Source organism: Podarcis raffonei, chromosome 1 (assembly GCF_027172205.1).
Source record: "Podarcis raffonei isolate rPodRaf1 chromosome 1, rPodRaf1.pri, whole genome shotgun sequence".
NCBI classification, from domain to species: domain Eukaryota; kingdom Metazoa; phylum Chordata; class Lepidosauria; order Squamata; family Lacertidae; genus Podarcis; species Podarcis raffonei.
This window is the reverse complement of record NC_070602.1, coordinates 134,364,664-134,382,437: the sequence shown is the minus strand read 5'-3', so window position 1 is coordinate 134,382,437 and position 17,774 is coordinate 134,364,664. Positions and strand designations below refer to the sequence as shown.

The window sequence follows — 17,774 nt, the reverse complement described above, 5'->3', positions numbered from 1 at the left end:
ATCCGTGCTTTAAAGTGCTGTGTCTGAGCATTCCCCCCTGTGCGTCCCCGGCAACAAACCCACTTTCTAATGCTGACTTGGACCAAATGGCCGTTTGGGTTTTCTACAGATTGCAGCTCTGATTCAGCAGCAAAGAGTGGATTTTTGTGGGAAAGCACTGGGGCACGAAGAAAAAAGCACTCTGGCACAGCGCTTTAAGGCGTGGGCTGATGCCAAAAAATGTGTCACCAAAAGAAGTGTAGGTGAGCCCTTATGCGCTGCTTATCACCCCAACCCCCCAATATTTTAATTAAACTTCTTAATGAAAATGATACAAATTACACCATAAAGTAGCCAGAAGCGTCTGCTTCAGCTTCACAAACATGAGGGAAAAAGAAATAAGAGAGATTTCTGGGGCAAAGGAACTATTTAGGGCTTGCAAAACACCAAGTGTAAATTGGGAGGCTTGTGTATGGTCCAAGCCAGAGGGGAGAGGGGAGGGGAGACAGAAGAAGAGGAGAGTCATTTCTCATCTTCGGGGGGCGGGGCGTTATGTGCTACTTGTGAGATGCCTCTTGGATCCTCGTGCTAGGACTGAGTCATTAATTGGGTGGGAACCCTTATCATCTCTAGCTTGCAAAAGCAGCGTCATGGGCGGCTTCTGCTTTTGAATTGTTTTGAGAGGTTTCCCGTTGTGTTATGAATGTTAATTTTTTTTTAATTTTTATTTTTTGCAATAATGAAAATGCATAATGTGCTGCCCTGTGGAAATTCAGGCAGTGCATCCGTGCACATTGTAACTTCGTTTCTCAAATCACCTGACCTTTTGCATTTAACACTAAACTGTAGCTTATTGTGAGAGGGAGGCGCAGCCAAGGAAGTATCCTGGACCCGGCTGTTCTTCTGTTCTTAGGCTGTGTGCACAAGCCTCAATTTTCTGCTCTTCCCCTGTTCCCTCTCCTCCTCTAGCACCCCTGTGAGGAGGATGTGCTTTTAAACCAACTTTTTAAATCTAAAGTCAGGAAAACGGATTAGTTTAAAACTGGGTGGATGAAGCCAGGGGCAAACTGTTTACAAATTAAATAGATTTTTTTGAGTTTGGATGTAGTAGGGAATGCAAGTGAGTTTGAGAACAAAAGTGCACGCATTGGATCTGCTTGTGGCCATGTCAGAGCAGGTCAGGGGAGGTGGAAGGCTTGAGCCGAAGAGTCACCGTTCCTTGGCCTTGCAGAATGATGCTTCCTTGTGTTTAAAGGTTTGCAAGAAGTACAGTAAAATACATTCTGTGACTTACTGACAGTTGCTTCTGAGCTCTTCAGATATAAATATTTCTGATTTAAAATTAAAACTAAAGCATGAGAGATAAGCCATTCAGAATGAAAATGAAAGCTTATGATGTATGTAATAAAAGCAGTTTCTATTTCAGTGTTCAAAATGCATTAAGCTTTTGTCTAGTAAATGCCCACAAAGGTCGCTGTTATAGCTGTTCTCTGCATTATTAACATTGGTTTTGCAGGGTAATATAAAATTGAAATATTATGTTTAGTAATCTGTTTTTCCTCCCTGGGATGCACAGGGGCCTTGGAGATCGTAGCTGTAGATGAGCTCATTATTGAGCTGGACCCTGCGCTATTTTTTAGCTGGAGAGAGTGGGACTCAATGTTCCTTATTTCAAGAAGAAAAATGTTAGTATTAATAGTCATATAATCTGAAATGTTGGTGAAAGGAGTTTAACAATTGAGAGTCTAGCTTCTAGCTCATGAGAATAGATTTTTAAGTACAGTCATACCTTGGAAGTTGAACGGAATCCGTACCAGAAGTCTGTTCAGCTTCCAAAACGTTCGAAAACCAAAGTGCAGAAGCCCTGTCAGACGCTCGGCTTCCAAAAATAGTTCGCAAACCAGAACACTCATGCCAAAACGTTTGAGAACTAAGCTGTTCAGAAACCAAGGTATGACTGTATACAGTATTTTAATTTTAATTTTAATTATGGCCTGGTAATACTCATGGCCTTAGAGAGGTTCAAGTGCTTAATAAGGAATGTGGCAGCTGTTACTTTCCTGATCTCAAGTTGCATCTATAGTTTGTGATGATAACATTTCATATAGCAAGGCACTAATCTAGAATGCTCTGCATTTCATCTGGCAAATTCAATTCCGTGTTAGCCAGTGCTGTGCAACCAGTGGGACAATACCTGCTCCCATCTGAAGCGGCAGGGTTAGGAAGGAAGCTGGGGCTTTCTATGGTAAGTGGAAATAGCAGTGAGTGAAAATTTGGATGCTTCAGTGTGGGAATGAGCAGTTCTCTTTGTGGAGGTTCTCAGCATCACAATACATTGATGTGTGTGTGTTTCATAAAAACTTAAATGATCTCATTAACTAATGAATCTCAAGTTTCATTGGTATCTTCCAGCATGATGGCTGGTCTTCACAATGTTCATAGGTCTTGATGTGCTTGGTTTTGTTTACACCCTTTCTCTTCAGGCTAATGGACGGGACCCTCAGGGACCCCCCTGTAGTCCAATCCATACTGTTGTTTAATGTGGATAGTAATCTTCCTCTAGGGACATGGGTGGCACCGTGGTCTAAACCACAGAGCCTAGGGCTTGCTGATCAGAAGGTCAGCGGTTCAAATCTCCGCGACAAGATGAGCACCCGTTGTTCGGTCCCAGCTCCTTCCAACCTAGCAGTTCAAAAGCACGTTAAAGTGCAAGTAGATATATAGGTACTGCTCCGGTAGGAAGGTAAATGGCATTTCCGTGCGCTGTTCTAGTTCTCATGACTAAGAAGTGGCTTAGTCATGCTGGCCACATGACCTGGAAAACTGTCTGCACACAAACGCTGGCTCCCTAGGCTTATAGAGTGAGATGAACGCGCAACCCCAGAGTCGTCCGTGACTGGACCTAACAGTCAGGGGTACCTTTGCCTTTTAATCTTCCTCTACCACCATGAATTCTCTTTTGTCCATGTGATGTTCTGCTCCAGTTCAGTGCCTTCCTACACTTTCCCTTCCCTTGTCCTTCATTTTCTCATACCATGGGTGCTCCAAAAACAAGAGGATGCGAAAAAATCCAGTTTGAGGGAGGGGAAATGTGGGAAAGCAGTGAGCCAGAAGAGAACCTCATGGACAATGGAAAACTAATGGAGGTTCAGGACGCCTGCTATGCACATTAAACAGCTGTGTGGACGAGCCCTTCCTCTACTTCGTTTTCTGTCAGCAGGTGGCAACATTTATTCTGCACACCAGAAGCAAAATTTTCAAGCCTTGCTGTTTATTCCAGCAGTTCAGGTCTTGGAATTTACATAATGCATTTAGTTTTAGCCACTCATTTGCCCTAGATTTATTTATTTATTTGAAGGATTTTTACCCCATTCTTCAGCCCAAAAAGGCTTCCATAGTCGCTTACAGTGATCGGGTCCCTCCCCTCAGGCTTGCACAATCTCAGAGATGTGATGAAACAGGATTGGGAAGGAGAAGCAAAGCAAACTCCAGAACTCGTACTAACTTACCTTCCTCACAACCAGCTGGAGAGGAGGATAGGCAAGGAATAGCTCTGTAGCTAGTAGAGTGTCTCTGTCCACTGTTTGGCACATGCGTAGGTGCCAGAGGGGCTGGCAAAAATGGTTGCTGTTTGTACTCATTTGCAAAGCCGGATAAGCCCTACATTGAAATTACTGTACACATTTGACATGCTAAATATAATTTGTTTGAACACTGCGGTGGTTGTTTATGGACAAAGCCTTGGCTGTGAGCCCTGGAAGACTTGCTCCCTGCCTCACAAGCCTTTTTCCCATCTGGCCTGCAAGCGCAAGGCCCTGACTGTCTGGAGCTGAGGAAGCCTGTGTAGTTTTAGCCCCATGCACCATGCTGCCTATTCACCACTGCATCCTAGTTATGCTTCAGTATAGTGATGTGTGACTCGTACAGATATGAACTCTTTTAAGGTGCCGCTAGGCAGTGAAAGGTTATGCATGAGGCTAAAAATCAAGTTAACATCTAAAATATTTTCCACCGTTCTTTTATAGGAAGTGGGGGGAGGGTGACCTACCCCTTTGTCTTGACCCAGAGGTAGAACCCTCTTGCCTGAACAGGAGGTGCAAAGAGTGGCAAGCAGGACACACGTCTGCGCACAGTTCTTTCTCTGGCTGCTTCCACACTTCCAGCTGTTTTTGCCAGTCATTTTTTAAGGCATTTCTATACCCTTCTATACCCTTTACAAGAAAGAGCATTTTATGAAAATAAGATAAAATGTATTTCATAATAAACACAACATTAAAATAAATATCATAAGGTGCATTAAAACATACTTCGCAGCAGCATTAAACATACTTAACCCATTAGTACCTGAAAGCCTGACAAAACATCATCACCATAATTTTATTATTGGTACCTCACCTATCTGACTGGGTTGCCCCAACCACACTGGGCAGCTCCCAACAAAATATAACAACACAGTGAGACATCAAACATTAAAAGTTTCCCTGTGCTGGGCTGCCTTCATATGCCTTATAAAAGTCATATAGTTGTGTACAGTGGTACCTCTGGTTAAGTACTTAATTCGTTCCGGAGGTCCGTTCTTAACCTGAAACTGTTCTTAACTTGAATCACCACTTTAGCTAATGGGGCTTCCTGCTGCTGCTGTGCCGCCGGAGCCCGATTTCTGTTCTTATCCTGAAGCAAAGTTCTTAACCTGAAGCACTATTTCTGGGTTAGTGGAGTATGTAACCTGAAGTGTATGTAACCCGAGGTACCACTGTATTTCCTTGACATCTGACGGGAGGGCATTCCACAGGGTGGGCGCAACTACTGAGAAGGCCCTCTACCTGGTTGCCTGTAACCTCACTTCTTGCAGGGAGGGAACTGCCACAAGGCCCTCAGAGCTGAATGATGAGGGTGGAGACACTCCTTCAGGTATACAGGGCTGGAACTATCAGCAAACTTTTTCAGCAGGGGACCATTACACTCTCCCTCAGACCTTGTGTGGTGCAGGACTATATTTTGAAGGGGGGAAAAGAACAAATTCCTATGACCCACAAATAACCCAGAGATGCATTTTAAATAAAAGGACACATTCTACTCATGTAAAAACACGCTGATTCCCAGACTATCTGTGGGCCGGATTTAGAAAGCGATTGGGCCGGATCTGGCCCCCGGGCCTTAGTTTGCCTAACCATGATTTAGGGCTTTAAAGGATTAAAACTTAATCAAGGTACCACTGTAGTTGCATCTTCCCCAAAAATAAATTAAAGATTGTGAGCAGTTTGGCAACTAATATTCAAAAGTAAATGAGTGCCATTTAGCTGCTTCTGGCTTTGGCCCATGAAATGCCTTCTTCCATATCTGAGGCACACTTCATAATAATTTGGAGTCATTATATGAATGTTTGCAATTTTTTAGTGCTTTTGATTGGATTTATTTTCAGTTCAACCCCTCCTTTCCTCTCTTTGTTTTTTCTTTTTCTGTAGTGTTTAGATTATAGACTTTCAGTAGGGATCTGTTTCGTTTAACTTTGTTTAACTACTATTGACAGTGGTTTATAAATCATATTAAACTTGACTGTTAGAAAAAAAATATGGCAAACTTTTACAGTCTGGCTTATATCTCTTATTAGGTGTGATTTTCAAATCACAGGGAAGCCCACTGAAAGATCTTACATATTGGTGAGAGCAACCTAGAGGATGGGTGGAAGCAGGCCTGTGAAGCAGCAGATAGGAAATAAAACTACTTCCAGCATCCCAGATGTGAATCTCTGCCTTCTTGAACTGTGCTGTCAGGTGTGGGCCCATGGAAGATAGAGAATCTTTGAGGTTCCCTTCCCCTGACATAAAGCACAGGGGTATGTTAAAAGATCATGATTGGAACCGTGATTGTGTGGAGTTGGCAGTGAGCTTTGGACATTCAAATAACTCTTTAAGATGCTGTAAACTCAAGATGTCAGCATCTGAAGTCTAAGACTGGGTGGTGTGTTTAACGGTGGGCTTTCCTCAACTATCTCTTGTTGTGTCTTTCTGCTCATCTACACTAGTAATAAATCTCTGCATAGTGCTGCTGAAGCAAACGTTTTATTTTGGTACTGGACTTATGCACCTCTCCCAAAGTGCTGTAATGTTTCTCTCCTTGTACCATCATGATCTGTTATTGCACTCATGGCAGCTTGTTCTTCCAGAGCATAATAAAAAGGGGAAAGAGTAACACTGTCATGAGGATGCACCATGGCTTGGAGCACTGCTCCCAATCAGGCACGTGAAATCTTGGAATGGTCTCAAGATTGGCCAGCACCCGCTTGGCTAATAGTCTTGTAAAAATAACAAATGTGAAACAGATCGGCTGTCCTATTGCGGTATCAGTTGGCATGTGTAGAGATTTAAAATTTATCTTCTTTCATGTAGTGGTGAAGTGGATAATCAGATAAGAGAAAGCCGTCGTGTTTTCATTTCCAGAGTGGCTACCTGGCTCAGATAAAGATGTTGGTTCCTACTTTCCGTCCCACAGCATTTCATAACCCAGAATTCTGTTCAGCTCCCTGCACAACAGCTGCAGATTGCTGGCTTAACTCTTGACGTATAGTTGTGAAATAAATAGATCAGTGTTTTAGCTATACTCCTTTCTGTGCAATTTATTAGAAAGACTTAAAAAAATCAAGGGCAATGTCTGAAGTAGGGTTCTTTTTAGTGCATAAAATGTTTAGGATAGCCATAATAAAAATAGTAGCAGTAGCAACAACAACACAGCAATACAATAATGATGGTGATGTTACCTAGTGTCATTTTACAAAATGGTCACTAGCAGTGTCTCTTCTTGTTGTTGTCCAATGCTGCTTTCTGAAAAGTGCCCTCTCGGCACTCTGCTGAGGGCTTTTCTGGGTTGCCAGTATATGGTTCTTTTGAAATGGTGTCTTTATGGAGAGCAAGGTTTAGAAACATTAAGCCTTGGTGGTTCATGTGCGGCAATCCTGTGTCCCCTCTGTTTAAGGCAGTGATAGGCAGGGTTCATCTACCATTGAGTTAGGAATTCCCTCCAGAAATTGGGAAACTGCAGGCCCTCAGCTTCAGTCTGCACCTCCATGTCCTCCATCTTCAGTGGAATATTTAGCATCACTGGTGAGCATTTGCACCCTTTTCTGCTACTTGGAAAAGGGGAGACTGGTTGCTCCAGGCAATCCTTTCAGCACAGCATCTCCACTAGTCCTTTTTATCTTTCACTCCTCAGAACATTAGAGCCTTTTTAGAGTTTATTTTTGCTTTGGCAGGAGGAGAGCTTTAACTTTAAGCTATTGATGCCATCTCCCACCCACCCTGTCCAATTTACCAGTGTTTTAAAATCAACCGTGGAGACCCTTCTCTGTGTTCCACCACAAGAAATGATGCATTTGGTGGCAGTGTGAAAAAGGGCCTCTTCTGGGTTAGCATCCTGACTATGGAACATGTTCCCTGTGGTCTGGTTGGCTCCAGAAGTATGGCAATTTCCACACCAACTGAAACCATTCCTGGAAAATCAGATGTTCTAGCTTTACTGGATGGGTGGACCTTTATGGAAATGTCTGCTGTTTTTCTTAATTTCTATTCTGATGTGAGTTTTAATTGCTGTTTTTATTAGTTTTTTATTATTCTGATATAGTTCATGGTGCCCTGAAAGCATTTGTGACTAAAGCACGATATGAACCTTTTAAATAAATCCCTGCAGTGCTGTTGATTCCTTTTATCCTCACATTGTAGGTTGGGTTGAGTAGGCAAAGAAGAAGCCCAACGATTGTAGACCATGCTCAGTGGACCTGAAGAGCTTGCTGATGGGGGCCGGGGAAGAAAGCAGGGATGGAATAGGGTGGCTGGAACATTGAACAGACCCATTCTCCACTGCAGAATGTTATTGCAAGGGCCCCATGTGTGACATATAAAGCTGAAAGGGTGACATCCTGTGTTGCATGGAGGGATTTCCCCTTCCTTTCCCCCCAGTCTCCTGCGCCATGCACAGTCTGCTCCAGAGGGACCCCTGGTATGTTTGGGGGTGGGATATGCTGAAATGTTGAGTTTCATCATTTATTTTCTCTTGGAATACCTCTACCCCAAGGTTTGTGCAGTTGGGGGTGAGAGGAATCCAGTGTCTGGCAGAATGTATATCAGTTTCTGGTTGGCACCATTTGAGACAGAGAATGTTAGCGTATCAGATGAGGGACTGATATGGGCAGAGGGAGACAGAGAAATGGCTTTCTCATTACATTACAGTCATACCTCGTGTTGTATCCGCTTCATGTTTTATCTTTTCACGTTACATCCTGTGGCAACCCTTCCGGAACGGGTTACTTCCGAGTTTCGCCTCTTGTGCATGTGCAGAAGTGCTACTAAATCACGCTATACGCAGAAGCGCCAAATCGCACCGTGCGCCTGCGCAGACACAGCACTTCGAGTTGCGGACATTTCACGTTACAGACAGGCCTCCGGAACGGATCCTGTCCGTAACATGAGGTACCACTGTACAGAGCATATCCTCAAGTCTTCCCATCTGTGCCGTGAAAAACTTCCCTTGCCATATGTAGAGATCTCAGAATAGAAAATAGATTAAAGAGAAAAGGAGTCCCCCCAACTCCAACATTGAGAGGCCTGAACACCCACCCACCCGGGCTCCTGTTTCAGGCTGCTTGGAGCCCTGAAGAAGAACACTCTTTGAGGGGATGGTCAGCAGAAGGGGTGAACTAGGAACAAGTGATTTCATTGGGGAAAACAGATGTTCTTCCTAAGGACTCCATTTGCTTTAGTATTTTGCAATAAAATACACCTTCCCTGAAACTAAACAGTGCTGCATCAATGTGCAAGGAGTACTCTGCACATTTTGTTCTATTCTTTTAAATCCTGGCTGGCACAGGCTCTGCCATTCAGTTCTAAAGAAGTGAATTGTCTAAGGCTAAATGGCCTTTCTCTTAAGTCAAACAATGTGGGATTTTATCTCTTCATGGGGCAGATGCAGACTCTGCAGCATTCAGTGAAAGCTTTTTGGTGGTGTCCCAATCTGATTTCAGGTTGGTTGCGCAGATTCTATTTGGAAAGCAAGTGCTGTGAGTGAGATTAAGGGGTGTGCCTAATCTTCTTTGGGGATTTATTTTACGTAGTTATTTCACAACATTTATATACTGCTTGATTTATATTCCCCTTTCCTGTAAGAAAATCTAGAGGTGGTTTGCAAAAAGGTGTTTTTTGGTTTTTATGAGAAGAAGTTTTGATTGGACAGGTCATTCTTGACTACATTGTAACTGCATGAGGAAATGAGCTACCAGAGCACTCGGTTGACCTGCATAGAGAAACTGCTGCATGTTTGGAGGTCAGGTGGTAAGCGGATAGGAAGGTCAGTTTAACAGAGTTCAAATCAATTGGCTTAATTACTATAGAACTGATAGGTTTTGAATTATGTATGGATGCCTCCTTGGAGAGCCACAAGAGAGGAATGAAATAAGGCGGGTGGAGTTGCTGTGGAGAACTGCTTTTGTTCTGGAGAGTCAGACTGACCCCCATGGGAAAGCTATAGGCATTGTAGGCCACCTGTGTGGTTTGTGCCATGTGGTCATCCTAAATATGCAAGAAGGGGTGAAACAAGAATGAGACTGCATCTCAGATATTTAATTCTCAGCTAGCTACAGTGTGTACTGTTTCAGGTGCCTATGGCCTTAAATGAATAACAAGCTCAAACAAGAACCCAATACTTTGTTGTTAGAATTCATTTTTAGTGGAAAAGGGATATGTTGTAAATAACCTCTGCCTCATTTGTAGAACCGGAAATCAGTTGGGTTTCAGTGCCATTGGGTTTGATCACAGCCTAGCAAAGTTGTCTTGCCCCATCTGTCTTGCTTTCCCAACCTCAGAATTGTCCTCCCGTTGGTGAGGCATCCTTTAAGGAGCGGTGGAGCCTCCTTCCGACACTTTGCTTCCCGTATAGGCAGAGCCAGCAGAGAAACACCCTCCTCAGCCCCACGCCTCTTCCAACCAAGGACAGCGCAATGATCTTACAGGTAGGCAGTATGGATGGTCAGTTTCTCAGTGAACACAAAAGAGGTCTGGCATTGGTTCTCCTCGGCAGCCTCTGTTGGAATACCATTATTGCCCAGGCAAAATCCCAACCCCAATGGAAAGCCTTTTCTATCTCTTTTGGTCTAGGTGGGTCACCTGGCCAGGCTGGTGGAGGTGGATGAGACAGTCCTAAGGCTAAGAATGCTTTAATGCTAAGTCCTTTTTTAAAAAAGAAGCTTTAATAAGATATAATGCTTTTACATTTAAAGAAATTTAATAGCCAGTCTCTTGCCACTTTTTAAACTGAAGAGCAGAATCCTATGACGTTCCAACAACAACTTGCTTTGTGTGTTTATGTGGAGTAGGAGGTAATGCCTGTGTGGAGGGAGCAGGTGATGATGCTTGGGTGTTTAAACATGAATGTATAAAACAGAAGCAGTGACCAAAGCTTCTGAGGGCAGAAAGACCATGAAAATGTGCCTCTTTCCTCTCCCCCCCCCCCCGCCTACAACCTCACAATGTCTATGGCAGCGGCATCTCACACTGTATGTAACTGACCTGTGGAAAGGACTCTATGAATTGAAAACAGATATGTTGCATGTACCCTTGTTAAGTCTGAGAAACCTTTCATAAAAACAACTGTTATAAAAAAGGGTGAGTGCACTGCAGCTACCGGTAAATTGTATGCAAGCACAATATAGAGGGTGAGTCTTTTAAAAGAGGCCCTGTGGACCATGTGTATTTTGTATCCATGGGGCCTCTTATAAAGGACTCGCCCTGTATGAGACCGTAGTGTGATTACCATATGATGACCGTAGTGCTTACACAGCAAGGAAGGTCGAGTGAATGTCCTAAGATTTCAAATTCTATGCTTTGTGGTACTTGAGTGATTTTTGTAAAAAGAAACAAAACCTTAAGTCTTTGCTCAAACTAATGGCTTCATGAACATGTGTGTTAATGTAGTATTTTAGTTTATTTTTTTGTTAAACAGAATTCCTCATACTTTGAAATTAGCCCTCTGTTATCTTCCATATTGTTTTATTTACCAAATGTCACTATTCTCTTCTAAAGAAACTACGCCTAATACTTAATGTGAGTATTCACATAACAGAAGTGAAGTTGCTTTCTCTGTGCAGCTGCAATAGGAACAGATTTCAGCTTAATGTCATGTCAAGTCAGCTAATCTACTTAGAGCAATTTAGGCAGACACAAGGCCATAATATTCCCAGATTACAACCTTTCATCCCTTCATTATTATTTTAGTGTGAATCTGGTGGGTTATTAGAAGCAAGATGTGTGTGTGTGTGTGCGTGCATGTGTGTGAGTGTGTGTGATAAAATCCCATTTAATAAAACTTAGGAAATCTGTCCAAGGTCAGCTGTGGGGAATGATCTTCAAACATACCACAAAGTGCTCAGTTTCAATTCTCATTTTATATCTGGTTTATACAGTATTCTTTGTTGCAAGCACAGTAAAACTCCTGTTGCTGCCAGTGGTAAATTGCCAGCCTACTTCAGTCACGCCTTCAAAATAAGAAATACTATATCAGGTAAATGATTTAATAATAATAATAATAATAATAATAATAATAATGATGATAATAATAATAATAATAATAATAATAATAATAATAGGTAAAGGTAAAGGACCCCTGGACGGTTAAGTCCAATCAAAGGCAACTATGGGGTTGTGGCGCTCATCTTTCTTTTCAGGCTGAGGGAGCCGGCGTTTGTCCACTTTCAGCTTTCCAGGTCATGTGGCCGGCAGGACTAAACCACTTCTGGTGCAATGGAACACCGTGACAGAAGCCAGAGCGCATGGAAACGCCGTTTACCTTCCCGCCACACTGGTACCTATTTATCTAGCTAGCTGCACTAGTGTGCTTTTGAACTGCTATGTTAATAATAATAATAATAATAATAATAATAATAATAATAATAATTATTATTATTATTATTATTATTATTATTATTATTATTATTATTTCCCCAGCAACTCTTGGTGGCTTACAGCACATATAAACACATAGTAAAAGTCAAACATTAAAAACTTCCTGATACAGGGCTGCCTTCTCACTCTTGTGAAGTATCCCTGAGATGTAGCCCAAGAACCTTGCTAATTTTTGTGTTGACCTTCTTAGGCTGGACTTTGTTGCTTGAGGTCTCCCAGGCTCCCCTTCTGATACTTCTCTTACCCTGCAAGAGTGGACCCAGCGTGCACAACTGAGCCTATTTCAGTAGAGCTCAAGAGACTGGACAATATTGTTTGGAAGGACATATTATTGTCATCATGTTGAGTTGGAAGGTACCATGAGGGTCATCCAGTCCAACCCTCTGCAATGCAGGACTCTTTTGCCTAACACAGGGCTCAAATTCGCGGAATCTGAGATTAAGAGTCTGCTTCTCTATCAATTGAGCTATCCCATCCTTATTTATCACATGGGTCATGCTCTTTCAACTTCAAACTGAACAAGGTAAACAAAACAGCTGGCAGACAGGAACTTGCAGGAAATAGACATTTAGGTGGTTGAAGAAACTATGATATGAACTTATTTCTGCTTTTAATTGTGTTTGTCATTATTGTCCTGCACAGAGAGACATCATTGCAACCAATGAGAGGACGGAAGGACTGGGGGATGTGGTTTAGGGAATCAATAAGTATTGGGCTTCAGTTTATGCTTGGCTAGCCTGTGCAGGACTTATCTGGCCAAAGGCAAATCCTTGATTTTGCAAAAGAGGTTGGTTATTTTTTAAGCAATTTAGTTTATGTAAAGTGAGGCTTTGAATTTGAAACTGAGATTTGAATTTCAAACCAAGAAAGAGCAGGGAGTTTTGTAACTTGATAGCCATCTTAGTGCAAGCGCACTCTGTGAGTGTTCTGTACTAAGGGTGGGTTGGGTCCAGGCATATACTTGCTTCTGCAAGGAATAATGGCATTACAGTCTCGCCCTGTGCTCTCATACTCAATTTTCTGAAGAAGATAATTGAAAGGTGTCTCATTCAGTATAACGTGTCTCATAACGTGAGTATAAGGTGTCTCATAAGGTGAGTATAAGGTGTCTCATTCAGTATAACGTGTTGTTATTGTGGTTACCACTGACACAAATACTGATGGCATTTTTCTCTGAGATGCCAAGAGGTTGTTACATGGAGGTGTTTAACTTTTCCATGGTACTTAAGCAAGGTGTTGCTGGAGGAGAATGGCTTCAGTTGTTTCTCAAAACACTGGGCCACTTAAAGAAATGAGCATCCCACGTGCCTGTTCCTTCTGTAAAACAGGCGTGTAAAAATGATAAATGTTTGGTGTTTTCCCTCAGACCTTCACCTGTAACCAGAGTGCTGTTGGTGTAAAAGAAATGAAATAATAATAATAATAATAATAATAATAATAATAATAATAATAATTTTTATTTATATCCCGCCCTCCCCAGCCGAAGCTGGGCTCAGAGCGGCTACAATTTCTTTTGGAAAAGATGTGTTACAGCATTTAAGGTTAAGTGTACTGAACACTTTGAACTTCTTTTAAGATGCAGTTTTCTTTCCCTCAAAATGATGATCTTTTCTTCATAATTCCTTTCTGTCTTTGAACAGCCTGATAGAGCATGGTTTTCAAATATTTCTTGGAACTAAGGCAAATGAGGATTCACAGGTCTCCTTCTTATGTTTCTTTTTAGCATTGACTTGCTAGTTTCTCAATTACCAGATTGTGGTTGTGGCCACAGAGTTTTAGGGGATTTGGGTGCACTATTCTAGTGTCCTTGAGTTGGTAGGGTGTTTTGGCCTGTGCCGATGCTTTGCTGATCCTCAAAAGGTGTTTGGGAGGACTGGAGGACTGTGGAAGAGAAATGGTACCTATCTTCTCTCCTGGGGTGTTTCTACCATTGTGCCTGAACATGGAAATGAAAACTTGAATGATAAGGCTGAAGATGCCTGCTTGCAAAGCATTGTCAAGGGTGGGTGTGGGTGTGGGTGTGGGTGGGTGGGTGGGTGGGTGTGAGAGAGAGAGAGAGAGATTTTGATTCAGTGTGTTGGACTTCCCTAGCCTGCCCAACCCCCAAAAGCCTGAATGTTCCCTTGTAAATCAGAGCAATTATGCTTTATGACTGCAGAGTTAAGCAACTGCTACTAAACAGTTGCTAGCAGGAAGATGTATTCAGTTCCTTCACTCTCACACATACTTTGACATATCTAGTCACATGTCAGCAATCATACTTAAATGTCAGGAGATACAGCACTAGAAATATAAGCCATTCAAAAACTTGCCTGATGCTAAATTGCTCAGATGATACACTGATTCACAGTGCCAGCTTAGGTCTGCTATCATAGAATAGTAGAAATCTTGGAATTGAAATAAGCAATCTTGCCACAGAGAGAAGTATTTTCAGGCCCCTACTTTACGACTAGACTTTCATTACAAGCATCTACAGCAGTGTCTGCATCGTCTTGTATAAATAAGTGTGCATCCCTTGTTTGTTGGTACAAAATGGTTGGCCACAAGTTTGCTGGCTGGCTGATTTGCACAATTGGGGACTGAATTGTGGCAATAAAATACAAAATAAAATTTCTTGAGTGTTTCTGTCAGTACAAGACAGCATTCTGTCACATCAAAGCGCAGGTGTAGGCAACCTAAGGCCCAATTGCCTTCTCAATCTGGCCCGCAGATGGTCCGGGAATCAGCGTGTTTTTACGTTAGTAGCATGTGTCCTTTTATTTAAAATGCATCTCTGGGTTATTTATGGGGCCTGCCTGGTGTTTTTACATGAGTAGAATGTGTCCTTTTATTTAAAATGCGTCTCTGGGTTATTTGTGGGGCATAGGAATGCGTTCATCTCCCCCCCCCAAAAAAAATATAGTCTGGCCCACCACATGGTCTGAGGGACAGTGGACCGACCCACGACTGAAAAAGGTTGCTGACCCCTGGCAAAGAGTCATGTGCCATCTTAAGGCTAAAAAGTAGTTGTAGCTTGAGCTTTTTTGTAAACTGGAACCTACTTTGTGAGAGAGCATTGCCAAAAGCATTGCATGTTTTTCACCTGAGCCCCTAGAATCATAGAATCATAGAGTTGGAAGAGACCACAAGGGCCATCGAGTCCAACCCCCTGCCAAGCAGGAAACACCATCAGAGCACTCCTGATATATGGTTGTCAAGACCTCCAAAGAAGGTCTTGGCTTCTTGTAGCCAAGGTCTTGTACCTGCTTGGCTTGGCATTTGGCAAGGCTTGCATGGAGCTAGAGGGGGAAGGGATCCCTTTTCAGAACCTCTTGTCTAGCCTTGTTTTTAACTGATTGACTTGTCATCATAAATGAGCAACTAAGGACTTCACCCAGGAGGATGAGCTGCCAGAAGAGTGGTGCCACATTCAGCCTCTCTTCTGACAGCCTGCTGCATTTCTTTGCTGGGTGTGGAAGAAGATCTGTTGTCTCCTCCCTGTCTAGTGCAGAATCCAAGCAGAAGGAGGGATAGAAAGGGCCCTCCTGTGGCACCTCATTTCAGTTAATCTCTGTTGTGAGCCCCTGCTCTTTGCCCAGCACAGAAAGCAAGACGGCTCCTGGTGGAGACATGGAGTGCTATGATGCTGAACCTGCAGTAGGCAAAACTCCCTCTTACACTTCCAGTGTAGAAATCAAAGGGCTGGAAGTGGAGGAAAGAAAGAAATGCTGCCAGCCTGCTGCATCTCAGTGCTAGGTGAGCTTCAGGTGAACCTCCTGTGCATCTAGCATAGAAAAACAGTGGACTGGTGGCAGAGGGAGAAAGCAGTCGGTGCTTTTGCCAGGAGACGGATGTGCAGCAGGAGTGTCGTCTTCACACAAATCCAGCTCAGGATTGGCAGTGGGATGTGCAAAGGAGGAAGGGAACACTATTTTTTTATTCACCTGCTTTTGATACATAAAAGGCCCTGTAAAAGGAGGGAGGAGTGCCCAGCTAATGAGTAAAAAACAGGTTGTTTTTTTAAAAAAAGAAATTGCTGTAACGTTGAGGAGTTTATTTACAAGGCTGCTTTATTCTTTTAACAAGAATTAGTTTCTTTTGCAAATATTGAATAGCATAACTATTTCTAGTCTCCTAGTTGCAGCAGGCTATGGTTTTTATTCTGTTGTATAGTTGTTGTGAAGCGCGCTGACTTTGCCCTTCACAAATATCTGGCTATGCTGGATTAGGATCTATGCTAAAGCATTCAACGGGGCAGATTATAGCTGAGGTGCACAGCTTGGAAAATCAATATGCTGCTAATGAAAATGCTCTTTCACAGATATCGACTGAAAGTACGGGTAAGCCTTGGCAATCCTCAAATGCCCTCTGTGTGCACATGCTGGCTGTTATAAAAAGAGATATGGGGGGGGGGGAGAGAGAGAGAGACAGAGAGAGAGAGAGAGAGAGAGAGAGAGAGAGAGAGAGAATCCAGAAATAATACCAGGGGCAAGGGGAATAAAGGATCAGGAGATCCCACTCAGTCTCCCTCTCTCTTTTAGGTTTTGGAAAGGGTCATGCAGGGGACTTGTAGCCCTCCAGACCAACCATTGACCAGTCTAGTTGGGGCTGATGGGAATTGGAGTCAAAGGTCAGAGGTTACTTATCCCTGGGGTAGTGTGTGAACCCTCTCCCTGTGCTGGATTGGGGTGTTCAGTTGCATTGCCGTAATCTGTCTTTTAAATACAATTCTTTCTCTGCCCACATGGGGTGCTCCTGAGTGAAGAGAACTCATCTCTTGCTTATGGATAAGCCTTGCCTGGCTGCCCAGCTGGCTGATGTTGGGGTATTTATTGATGCTTTGCATAAAATAATCCTACTGGATTGACTAAACATTCAGCATTTGCCCAACAGTTACAAACTACAAGTTCTTAACTCCTTGCATATCAAAATAAAGCTTATTCTTTTTTCCCACCTCAACTGATGAAAAGATCTTTTATGTTTTAACTTTATTCTCCTCTTTAACATTCTTAACATTAAGAAAATGTGATGAGATATTAACTGAAATGTGTTTTACGTGCAGCATTCACTGTGACCAACCTAACGCCACAATGTGCAACTTACAAAGCAGAAATGTGTTGTCATGTGTGTCATTCAAACCTCTCTTTAGGACTCTCATATTTTCCTCCCTGCTAATTTAACAGTTAGTGGGGGAGCAATCCCATGCACAAGAAACTGGCATAAAGCAAGCCGGTGTAAATTAAACTGGAGTAAAGTTAGACAAGAGCCAAACTCTCTTCAGCAGCAGAGCTGCTGCTCTGCCTGAGTTTGGCAGAGGGGAAACAAGCCTTCAGAAGAGTGCTGGGTTCTGTGCTGGGTTTCTAGGTCACATGACTCAGTTGAAGACCTCACCTCTGGTTCTGCCCCCCCACCCACGCCACTGGAGTGCCCCTTTGGAGAGGCTTCAACCTGCCCTGGCTCAGCCAGCTTCAGCTGGGATGAGCAAGTCATGTCAATATACGTACGCTGAGCTAGGGACTTAACATCAGAAGCAGTCATTTGTGGTGAAAGTTTTCCTAGGGAAACAGGGCCAGAGGTGCCAGCTTGCAAGGGTGATGGCAGGGGCACCAACATCATGTACCTGAGCATCACTCCACCCTCCCTCCCTTCCTCCTCTATTCCGGGAGAAGCTTCCAGGGCTTTGGGAAGGAGGTGCCAGACTTTAATACTTTAATACTCCAATTTACTGGGAACATTCAGGGGACTATCCTAGTCCCCTAATCCACTGACCACACACCGCTGGCCAGTAGAGAGTCCAGGGAGCTCCATTGCATCCTGCATTGCTCATCTCAGAAGCTCTTGCCATAGGATTGCCCCCAAAACATTCTCTGG

At 43.1% G+C, this 17,774-nt stretch overlaps 1 protein-coding gene and 1 long non-coding RNA gene across 3 annotated transcripts in view; one reads left to right on the top strand and one right to left on the bottom strand.

Moving 5' to 3' along the window:
- LOC128400844 (uncharacterized) overlaps window positions 1-17,774 on the bottom strand; it is an 88,612-nt gene that overhangs the window by 51,637 nt on the left and 19,201 nt on the right. The gene's annotated exons all lie outside the window — the stretch shown is intronic.
- Window positions 1-17,774, top strand: part of SLX9 (SLX9 ribosome biogenesis factor) — a 32,535-nt gene that overhangs the window by 2,473 nt on the left and 12,288 nt on the right. The window lies entirely within an intron of this gene.